Source organism: Capsicum annuum, chromosome 9 (genome assembly GCF_002878395.1).
Source record: "Capsicum annuum cultivar UCD-10X-F1 chromosome 9, UCD10Xv1.1, whole genome shotgun sequence".
Classification (NCBI taxonomy): Eukaryota; Viridiplantae; Streptophyta; class Magnoliopsida; order Solanales; family Solanaceae; genus Capsicum; species Capsicum annuum.
Genome location: NC_061119.1, coordinates 173,726,929 through 173,738,835, shown reverse-complemented (window position 1 = coordinate 173,738,835; position 11,907 = coordinate 173,726,929).

Here is an 11,907-nt window from a genome sequence, read left to right as displayed (position 1 = left end):
TTAGTAGCAGTCCCTATACTCCAGAACTACGTAGCCAGCATAGGATATGAGTAGTCACCTATCAGATTAGTCTTGACTATCTCGCAGGGGTCACCCGTTAGTTTAGGCTTGACACCCTTAGTCTTTTGGACATTATATCAGTTTAGTGGATCCACACAGCCATTGTTAGTACTCGTGGCATGGTATTAACACCCTTCTAACTGAGGTTACAGGTTGGACCCCAATTAGCTCAAATTAGGGAATGTCGGTTAGATGATACCTCCTACAATCTCAGATAGAGTCTTAGTTATTCAGTCTTAATGTTGCTTAACCAAAGCATATAGATTTCAGTTATTTCAATATTTTATTTTGCAAATTTTACTTAGTTATGTTATATGCTTGGTCATGCATCCTCAGTGTTTACAGATTTCCATGCATTATCAGTATCTACAGATTCCATGCTCTCTACTCAGTACTCCATGGTTTACATGCATATCCAGTTAATTATTAGTTCTGTTTATGAAACCATTCTTACTAGTCTACCTCATTTAGCATACCAGTACATTCAAAGTACTGATCGCATACCTTTCTTTTATGCTATGATGTATCATATTATAGGTGCTGACGCTCAGTTCCCAGATTGGACTTAGTCTCTCAAATCATCAACAGTACGATAGCAGTGGTGAGTCCTCATCATCCGATAACAAATTATATTACTTCATGTCTTTATCTCAGTAGTTAGTAGAGTTAGTTGGGGCCTATCCCATCAACTCACAGTATCCAGTTTAGAGACTTTTCAAACACTACAGTTAGTTATTTAGACTATTTAGATTTTAATATTTTTATCAGATTCATAATTCAGTAGTTATTTCATTATTAAAATATTATGGCTTTTCAGTTATTCTTCCACATTCATGATTATATTATTCAATGCTCACAACAGGTACTAGCTCATAGGTTAGCTTGTGGTCTCTCAGGACCGTAAGCACTCGAGATCGTAAGCACCGTGTAATGACTAGGGGGTAGTCTCGAGTCGTTACAAACTTAATATTAGAGCCTAAGGTTTTAAAGTATCCTAGAAAGTCTGAAAGTCGCATTGAGTAGAGTCTTGTATGTGGGTGTATAGCGTGCCACATTTATGGATGAGAGGCTATAAGGCGTTTAGGAAAAGTTTCACTTATTTCATTATTTATGTCATGTGATTGAGCATGAGCTCAACTTAAACTCTCAGTCTAATCCATTTCTTCCTTCTGTTTACAGAACATGCCTCCCAAGAAGAATGGAAGAAGAGTAGGAACTCAGCCAGCCTCTCAGCCCATCCAGGCAGATCCTCTGGATGAGCATGTCTCTCATGCAGAATTCAGGGTTGTGTTCACTACTCTAATAAACTCCGTAGAATCACGGAATAAACGGCTAGTAGTTGTTCCAGCCAACCTAGTGGCAAATATTATTGCAACCAGAATTTAGGATTTCACTCGAATGAATTCTCCTTCTTTAACGAGATCCAAGTCTGAAGAGGATCCCCAGGAATTCTTAGATATGGTTCAGAAGGTGACGGATGCTATGGGGGTGACGTCTAGTCAGAGTGCCGTGTTGGTTGTATATTAATTATAGGATGTAGCCCATACTTGGTTTAAGCAGTGGAAAGCTAATAGAGGTGTTGATGCAGGGCCTATAAAATAGGAAAAGTTTTCCATGGCTTTCTTTGATAGATTCTTTCCATTAGAGTTGAGAAAGGCCAAGGTGTTAGAATTTATTAATTTGAGAAAAGACAGAATGAGTGTGAGGGAGTATTCTCTCAAGTTCACTCAATTGCTTGATATGCTCCTCTTGTGGTAGCTGACAGTAGGTCTAAGATGAGTAAGTTTATGTCTAGCGTGTCTAATAGTATGGCCAAGGAGTGTAAGACCACAATGCTGATTAATGAGATAGATTTGTCTAGGCTGATGGTCCATGCTCAACAGATAGAGGAGAAAAATATTAAGAAGAGGGAGAGAGGAAATAAGAGAGCTAGGATAGGTAGTTTTAATTTTAATCAGCAAAAGTCAGAAGGTGGTAACCATCCTTAGTTTCATAAAAGGTCTTCAGCCCCAGTACCTTCTTTAGCCATTTCCCAAGTACCCAAATTCAGAAACAACAATAGGGATAGGTCACCAGGCTCTAAGTCCTAAGTCAGTATTAGCAGTGCTCATACCAATCCTTTATGTCAGAATTATGGCAGACACCAACAAGGTGAGTATAGAGCGGGTAGTGATGTGTGTTTTGAGTGTGGCAAGCCAGGCCATCAGATTTAAGAATATCGGGTAGTTTCTCTTAAAGGTAGGGATGCACGCCAACAGGGCTAGTCCCATCGGTCGTCACTTCCATCCGACCGCCCAACTCAGTAGGGTGCCACTTCCAGTGCTACTAGTGGTCAGCGTCCAAACAGATTATATGCTCTTCAGTCCTGCCAAGATTAGGAAAATTCTCATGACATAGTTACTGGTACGTTATAGGTTTTTCACTTATATGTTTATGCTTTACTAGACCCTGGAGCTTCTCTTTCTTTTGTAACTCCATATATAGCTGTCAATTTCAGAGTTAATCCCAAAAATCTAGCAGATCTCTTTTCAGTGTCTACCCCAATAGGCGTGTCCATTATAGCCATACAGGTATACAAGAACTGTCCGGTCATAATATCTCAAAAAGTTACTTCAGTTAATCTCATGGAGTTAGAGATGACCAATTTTGACATCATTCTTGACATGGATTGGCTCCACTCATGCTGTGCCTCAGTTAGTTGTAGAAATAGAATAGTTTATTTTTAGTTCCCAAATGAACCAGTCCTTGAATGGAGGGGTAGTACTACAGCTCTTACTGGCCAATTGATTTTATACCTTAGATCTAAAAAGATGATATCCAAGAGGTGTGTCTACCATCTTGTGCGAGTCAAAGACTCTAACTCAGAAACTCCTACTCTTGAGTCAGTCCCAGTAGGAAATGAATTCTCAGATGTATTTTCTGAAGATCTTCTCAGAGTTCCTCCTGAAAGAAAAATCGACATCAGAATAGACATTCTCCCAGAAAATCAGCCTATATCTATTCTGCCATGCAGAATGGCTCTAGCTAAACTCAAAAAACTAAAAGAACAATTGAGGGATCTCCTAAATAAGAGATTTATCAGGACCAGCATCTCCCCGTGGGACGTACCTGTTCTATTCATGCATAAGAAAGATAGTTCTCTCAGAATGAGCATAGACTACCGTCAGTTGAACAAGGTCACAGTCAAGAATAAATATCCACTTCCTAGAATTGATGACTTGTTCGACCAACTTCAGAGTGCCAGTTACTTTTCCAAGATAGACCTCAGATCAAGCTATCATCAACTTAGAGTTAGAGAATGTGACATTCCTAAAATAGCTTTCCGAACTCGGTATGGTCACTATAAATTTTTAGTCATGTCCTTTGGTCTTACATAAGCCCCAGGAGCCTTTATGGACTTGATGAACCGAGTGTTCAAGCAGTACTTCGATATGTTCATCATAGTCTTCATTGATGACATTCTTTTTTACTCCCGTAACAAAAATGAGCATGTAGACCATCTCAATGTAGTGCTTCAGACTCTTAGAGTTCATCAGTTGTTCGCTAAATTTAGTAAGTGTAAATTATGGCTAAGATCAGTAGCATTTCTTGGTCATATTATTTTTGGTGATGGCATTAAAGTTGATCCTCAAAAGACTAAAGTGGTGAGAAACTAGCTTAGACCCATCTCTCCATCAGATATTAAGAGTTTCTTAGGTTTAGCTGGCTATTATCGTCGGTTTGTTAAAGGTTTTTCTTCTGTTGCATCCCTAATATCCAGATTAACTCAGAAGAAAGTTAAGTTTCAGTGGTCAGATTCCTGCGAGAAGAGTTTTTAGGAGTTGAAGACTCGAATTACCTCAGCCTCATTCTTGACTCTACCAGACGGTTCAGATAGTTTTGTTGTGTACTGTGATACATCCAGAGTAGGTTTGGGTTGTGTCCTCATGCAGAGAGTCAAGGTCATAGCCTACGTCTCCAGATAGCTTAAGCCTCATAATAAGAATTATCCAACTCATGATCTTGAGCTAGCAACTGTAGTATTTGCCTTAAAGATTTGGAGACATTACTTATATGGGGTGCATGTAGATGTGTTCACAGATTACAAAAGCCTTCAGTATGTGTTCTCTTAGAAGGATTTGAATTTACGTCAGAAAAGGTGGCTAGAGCTATTGAAAGATTATGACATGAGCATTCTGTATCATCCAGGCTAGGCTAATATAGTGGCTGATGCTCTCAGTAGAATGTCTATGGGTAGTGTAGCTCATGTTGAGAATGGTAAGAAGAAGTTATCTCAGGAAGTTCATCAGCTTGCCTGACTAGGTGTCTGTTTACTTGATTTAGCAGAAGGTAGTGTATGGGTATAGAGTAGCTCAGAATCATCTCTAGTTTTTGAGGTAAAGGAAAATCAGGATAGAGATCCCAGTCTAGTTAAGTTGAAAGAATCTATCAGAGATCAAAAGGTGGAAGTTTACTCCAAAGTGGGGGATGGTGTTTTGTGTTGTTAGGGTAAATTGTGTGTGCCTGGTGAAGATGATTTGAGGCAACGAATTCTTGCAGAAGTGCATGGGGCGCGTTACTCTATTTATCCAGGGGTCACTAAGATGTACCGTAATTTGTGGGAGATCTATTGGTAGAGTGGGATGAAGAGAGATATTGCAGAGTTTGTAGTAAGTGCTCTACATGTCAACAAGTCAAGGTTGAGCACTAGAAGCCTACTGGGTCCATGCAGGAATTCAGTATTCCTATGTGGAAATGGGAGAAAGTGAATATGGATTTTTTGATATGTTTACCTCGTACCCGTCGTCAACATGATTTTATTTAGGTTATTATAGACAAGATGACCAAATCAACTTATTTCTTTCCAGTCCATACCTCTTATTCAGCCGAGGACTGTGCCAAACTCTATCTCATAGAGTTGGTTAGGTTAGACGGTGTTCCCTTATCTAGCATCTCAAATAAAGGTACCCAATTTACCTTTCATTTCTTGAAAACATTCCAAAAGGGTCTTGGTACCCTAGTCCATCTCAGTACAGCTTTTCACCCTCGGACAGACGGTCAAGCAGAAAGGACCATTCAGACTCTTGAGGATATACTGAGAGCATGCGTTGTTGATTTCAAGGGTAGTTGGGATGACCATTTGCCCTTGATTGAGTTCGCATATAATAACAGCTATCATTCCAGTATAAGTATGGCTCCATTTTAGGCGCTCTATGTTAAGAGATGTAGATCTCCAATTGGTTGGTTTAAAGTAGGAGAGGCTACAATAGTAGGGCATGACTTGGTGTTTGATACGTTAGAGAAGGTTCAGTTTATTAGAGAAAGGCTTAGGGCTGCCCAGAGCTGATAGAAATCATATGCTGATGTGAGAAGAAAGAATCTCGAGTTTGAGGTTAGTGATTTTGTGTACTTGAAAATCTCTCCGATGAAGGGAATGAAGAGATTTGGCAAGAAAGGGAAACTCAATCCCTGATATGTCGATCCCTTCAGAATTCTCATTCTTTTCAGAAAGGTAGCTTACGAGCTTGAGTTACCTTCAGATTTAGCCTCAGTACACCCATTGTTCCATGTCTCAATGTTGAAAAAATGTAGTGGTGATCCAGCTATAGTTGTTCCTTAGAAAGTGTAGATATTCAGAACAGTTTTTCCTTTGAGGAAGTCCCAGTCGAAATTCTTGGTCATCAAGTTCGTAGACTAGGGAACAAAGAAGTTCCACTAGTCAAAGTTCTTTGGCGGAATCAGTTCGTTGAGGGAGCCACTTGGGAAGCAGAGGTAGATATACAGACCAAGTACCCTCATCTCTTCTCTACGAATCCAAATTCAGTATAAGGTACCAAATTTTCTTAAGATTTTTCTCTATCATGCTCAGTTTTAGTAGCACATCATGTTCATGTCAGTCATGCATTCATGAATCAGTTCAATCATGCATTTCATACATCAAACATGTATATTCTATGTGTAAGCTCAGTCCATTAGTTCTCTCAACTTAACTAGTTTCATTTGGGGACGAATGATCCCAATGGGGAGATATTGTAACAACCCGTATTTCCTTAGCATAATCTAAGTCCCAATACATGAGTATTCATATATGAAATTTTTTAAAAACTCATTTTTTTAGTTTAGAGTCTTCCATTGCGTAGGAAATTCAATTAGCTTTTCAATGACATAAAATATGCCTAAATCCAATAACCGAGTAATAAGTTATGGCGATTTTAAGTTTCAGTCGCACAACCCCATCATTTTAACCTTTAGCGCATCGCGGAGCAGGCTAAACTCCCTTTTGGCGAATTTCAGTGAGGATCTGGGTTCTTGGCACGTCGCGCCATAGCTCAATTTGATAATTGTTGATTTCCAGTGTGACTCCACATCATGGCGCATTGCGGAGCAGGACAATTTCACATTTGTCAATTTCCAGTGGGCCTCTGCTATCATGGCACATTGCGGAGATGGCCAAATTGGCATCCACAGTCTTACCGCGATGGTGGCGCATTATAGCGTTTGTCCAGGTCCCAGTTGTCCCTTTTTCAGTTGCTTGGCGTGATAGTGGCGCATCGCGCCAAGGCCAAAATTGGGATTTTAGCTTTCATCTTGGGTTTTTAAATTCGATTAAGGGTATTTGGGTCTTTTTCCTAAGCCCTAAACTCATCCTAAACACGAAATTTAACCCCTAATTGACCTAAATACTCATCATTATTCACTTTCTCTCAAATTAAAAATCCCCTTTTTCAACAACAAGAAACCCTAGCTCTCAAAATCAAGGTCAAATATCAAGAACTCTCCATCAATCCTTCCAAATTCATCATCCCAGGTATGTTAGATGTTCATCCATGGATCCCTTTCATCCATGGAGTCCAAGCAACACTTTTAAATTATAAAATTGTGATCTTTTCAAGTTATCATGTTTTAAATTGTGATTTCACCCATGAATTTCCATGAACTATGATTCTATACCATGTTACCATGAAATTATTGTTATTATTTAATCCTCCTTGTTTTGATGTTATTTAATGAACAAGACCACGATTTAACTCTATTATGTTGGATTCATGCTATTTCTATTTGTTTGAGGATATTCCTATGATTGTTTTGAACCATGAACTACAAGTGTTTGATAAAATGCCTACAAGAGTGATTTATTTAATAAGAGCCTTCATGTTTTAGCCTTCAAGCTTTAGGGTCTTCTCAGTATTATTGTTTTGAGTCCTAGGGATATTGAATACCCAAAAACCATAGCTATTTATTTAGTCAAGCCTCATTACATTACAGAATAGTCTTCAGATTATATTATGAGCATTATCATAATAGTCAGATATCAGTTATTCAACTCAGAATAGTCTAGTATCTTAGTGTTTTTCAGTTGGGAGTAGGATTTAGCACCGAGCGAGTGTAGGGATGGAGGCTTCCCCATCAGATAGGTAAAGTCATTAGTAGCAGTCCCTATACTCCAGTACTATGTAGCCAGCGTAGGATATGAGTAGTCACCCATCAGATTAGGCTTGACTATCTCGCAGGGGTCACCCGTTAGTTCAGGCTTGACACCCTTAGTCCTTTGGACATTATATCAATTTAATGGATCCACACGACCATCGTTAATACCCGTGGCATGGTATTAACACCCTTCCAACTGGGGTTACAGGTTGGACCCTGATTAGCTCAAATTAGGGAATGTCGGTTAGATGATACCTCCCACAATCTAAGATAGAGTCTCAGTTACAATCTCGGCTCAGTTATTCAGTCTTAGTATTGTTTGACCAAACCATACAGATTTTAGTTATTTCAGTATTTCAGTTTATAGATTTTACTCAGTTATATTATATGATTGGCCATGCATCCTCAATGTTTATAGATTTCCATGCATTATCAGTATGTACAGATTTCATGCTGTCTACTCAGTACTCTATGCTTTACATGCATAACCGGTTAATTATTAGTTTTGTTCGTGAAACCATGCTTACCATCCTACCTCATTTAGCATACCAGTACATTCAAAGTACTGATCACAAACCTTTTTTTTGTGCTATGATGTGTCATATCATAGGTGCTGACGCTCAATTCCCATATCGCACTTAGTCCTTCATATCATTAGCAGTATGGTAGTAGTGGTGAGTTCTCATCATCCGAGGATAGATTATATTACTTCATGTATTTATCTCAGTAGTTAGTAGAGTTAGTTGGGGCCTACCCCATCAACTCACAGTATCCAGTTTAGAGGCTTTTCAGACACTACAGTTAGCTATTCAGACTATTCAGATTTTAGTATTTTTATCAGATTCATAATTCAATAGTTATTTCATTATTAAAACCTTATGGCCTTTCAGTTATTCTTCTGCTTTCATGATTATATTATTCAGTGCTCACAGCAAGCACCAGCTCATGGTTTAGCTTATGGTCTCTTAGGACCGTAAACACCATGTAACGACTAGGGGTGTCTCAGGTCGTTACACATGTTGCAACAGATAACTCACCTGTTGCGACAAATGACTTACCTATTATAACAGATGACGCATCTATTGGAATCGAGTTCAGGTTATATTGCAACAAGTGATTAATCTATTATGATAGATGACTTACTTGTTGCAACAAACGACGCGTCTGTTGGAATCGAGTTTAGGTTCTGTTGCAATTGGTTACTAATCTGTTACAACAGATATTTACCCTGTTGTAACAAATAACTAGTCTGTTGCTATAGATAACTAGTCTGTTGTAATAGAGGGGTCATATGTTGCAACAGATGGCCCATCTATTTGATTGATGTTACGACACTATAGAACCATAAACATGAATCCAATATATGAGTCCTCCGTTGTAACAGATGAGTGATCTATTTAAATAGATGGCTATTATGTCGCATTCATGTTCGCGTGTTATCTATGTTGAAAAACTAGCACAATAGTAGTTACCCAGATGACAAATTCAACTAAAAATCATAATTTGACTTACCAAAGTCTCTTATAAAGTAATGTCAAAGTGAAAAGTTATGTACGAAACAAAATTTTACCTAAGAAATTAGTATAGTAGCAGCAGTAGCGGTAACAACAACAACAACAATGGTCAACAAGAAGAAGAAGAAGATAATGAAGTAAAAGATAATGATAATGAAGCAGAACATGATGATAATGAAGTAAAAGATAATGATAATGAAGCAGAAGATGATGAATAAAGTAGCAGCAATAATGAACAACAAAAAATCACTAAGAGAGAGAAATGCATTTTTTCCCTCTGTTTTCTGTCATATTAGGTTAACATTTGGATCAAAGTATAAATTTAAAAATTTGTGGGCTATTCTCAAACTTCCCCAACTTTCTTAATCCATAATAATATAATTGTCACCTACACTCAATTATTAAGACTTGGGTCACCTACACCTCACTTTGAAACTCTTTTGTCACTTTTAACTAAATGCCCCTAGTTTGTAGATGAATAAACATTTTTATTTTTATTTATTTTTGCTTGACGTACTCTGTCTCTTTTCTTTAGTGGTCTGTTATGGAGTTTAGTTTTATAAACTTAATACCATGAGTTTTTTTTATTTATAATTGTTATCATTTATTTAGTTCTCAATAGCATGTTGTACAAGATTTCAACTACTCAATTTCACTTAATTACTTTCTAACACTCAGAAGAAATGTTTGTAAGTTAGTCCTGACTTACTATCTCCCCTTAAGATACTTTTTCATTGCCTTTTCTGAAATACTTTGAAGCCTTATAATTTCATGAAAAATGATAATTGTTTCATGTTTGACAAAGAAAGTTCAGAAAACAAATGGAAACATATGTTTCATCCATAGATTCACTTACCCCTTATATTGAACAAGAAATATTAACTCTAATAACACTTTATGTGAGTAAAAAAAAATTATAAATTTATTTTTAATATCAAACCAAATTTAAAAATAAAAAAATATATACAGGTGGGCCTATACAAAGCAGAGTGATTGGAGTCTTTACGGGTTACATCCAACCGCATCACCCCACATTGTTTTCCATTCTTGTAAAAGTTAAATATTAAAGAAGAAGCTAACTAGTTACAACTAAAAATATTCCATTCAAGATAATGTAGCATAGAAGAGGAATATTATAATTTATACTACTCTCAAACCCTAGATGACTCACTTCACTACCTTGCTATCAGACAAAAATGAAAGCTTTCACTAACAGTTTCCGACATGGACTAGAAAGTGACCCTTAAGTAACTATGGGACTAAATATGTAAATTAAATAACTTGTACTTCAAAAGATAAGGGAGCTAATCGTAAAAGAACATTCTTAGTATTTTAACCAACTTAACTACCAAGTACTACCATTCCAGCACTGGGTACAACTTTATGTGGTCATGAGAATTCTTAGCCACTTTCTTCAGTACCATCCTGCATCACTTCTCCCTCCTTAGAAACTTCCTTGTCCTCCAGGAAGAGATTTGGAAACCTATACTTCATAACATGATAGTCTTCCTATTTTGATTATTCCCGAGGCATATTCTTCTAGTGAATCAATACTTAAGTTAATGGCTTATTTCCCCTCTTAATCATCCTTCTATTCAAGACAGCTTGAGGTTCTACACAATATGGACTGGCCAATTCAACAATTGGGGGATGATTTATGTTAGTAGGCAATTTATGACTAGGTTTAAGTTGTGACACCTGAAATGTAAGATGTTAACCACTTGAGGAGGGAGGAGAAACTTGTCTGCCACTGGTCCTACCTTTTGAATTATCTGATAAAGACAATAAAATTTGGAAGATAACTTGTTGAATGTCTGACTAGAAAGAGTGTGTTGTCTGTAGGGTTGTATCTCTAAGTATACGTAATCCCCTTCCTAGAGTTGCATGTCATTTCTACCCTTGTTAGCCAAGGATGCCATTCTCTGCTGAGGCCTGTGTAAATAGAATCTAATCAACTAAGACTTGAATTCCCTTGCTACTAAACTTCTATCCACCTCTTCATCTGTAACTTCTCCAATAATGTAAGGCAAGCATAGTGGAGGTGGTTGCCCATATAAAGCTCATAAGGTGTAGTCTATATGACTAAGTAAAATGTAGTGTTATACCACCACTGTGCCAAAAGTAAGTATAATGACCAATCAGACCGACTATCTGAGCAGTAACACCGGAGATAAGTTTCTAGAGTTCTATTCAACACCTCAGTTTGTCCATTTGTTTGGGGTGGTATTTTGTTGAAGTGTTGACTGTAACTCCATGTACTGAAAATAATTCTTTCCAAAACTTTCTTTAAAAATAGGGTCCTATCACCAATAATGTTCTCAGCCATACCATGCAATTTGTACACCTGATCCAAGAAAACTTACGCCACAGAGGTTGTTGTGTAAGGATGGCTAAGGGCTATAAAATGCCCACTCTTAATAAACCTATCCATCATCACTAAAATTGATTTTTTACCCTTTTAGTTGGGTAATCCATCTATAAGGTCCATACTAATGTTGAAACAAATGGTATCAAGAATAGCTAAGGGTTGTAGCAACCCTGGAGAGGCTGATGCATCATTCTTACTTCTTTGGCAGGTAGCATATCCTCTGACATAGTTGTTGATGTAATATCTCATATTCTTCTAATATAACATAGATGAGACTCTTTTGTAAGTGTTTTCCATGCCTGAATGCCCTTTATTAGGATTGTTATACTCAAACTGAAGAATATCTTTCCTCGGAGACTAATCATTACCCACTACTAACTTCCCATATCTCCTCAGTTTCTCATTAATAGAAGTAAATACTCATAGATTTTCTTCCTAGTTTTGAACCTTGGAAATGAGGTTCAACATTCAAGATCAGTGCTCCAACTAGTTCTAATCCTGTGAAAATTGTAGTACCTATAGGAATAACTAACATCAAGAATAGACTAGCAGCTGGTA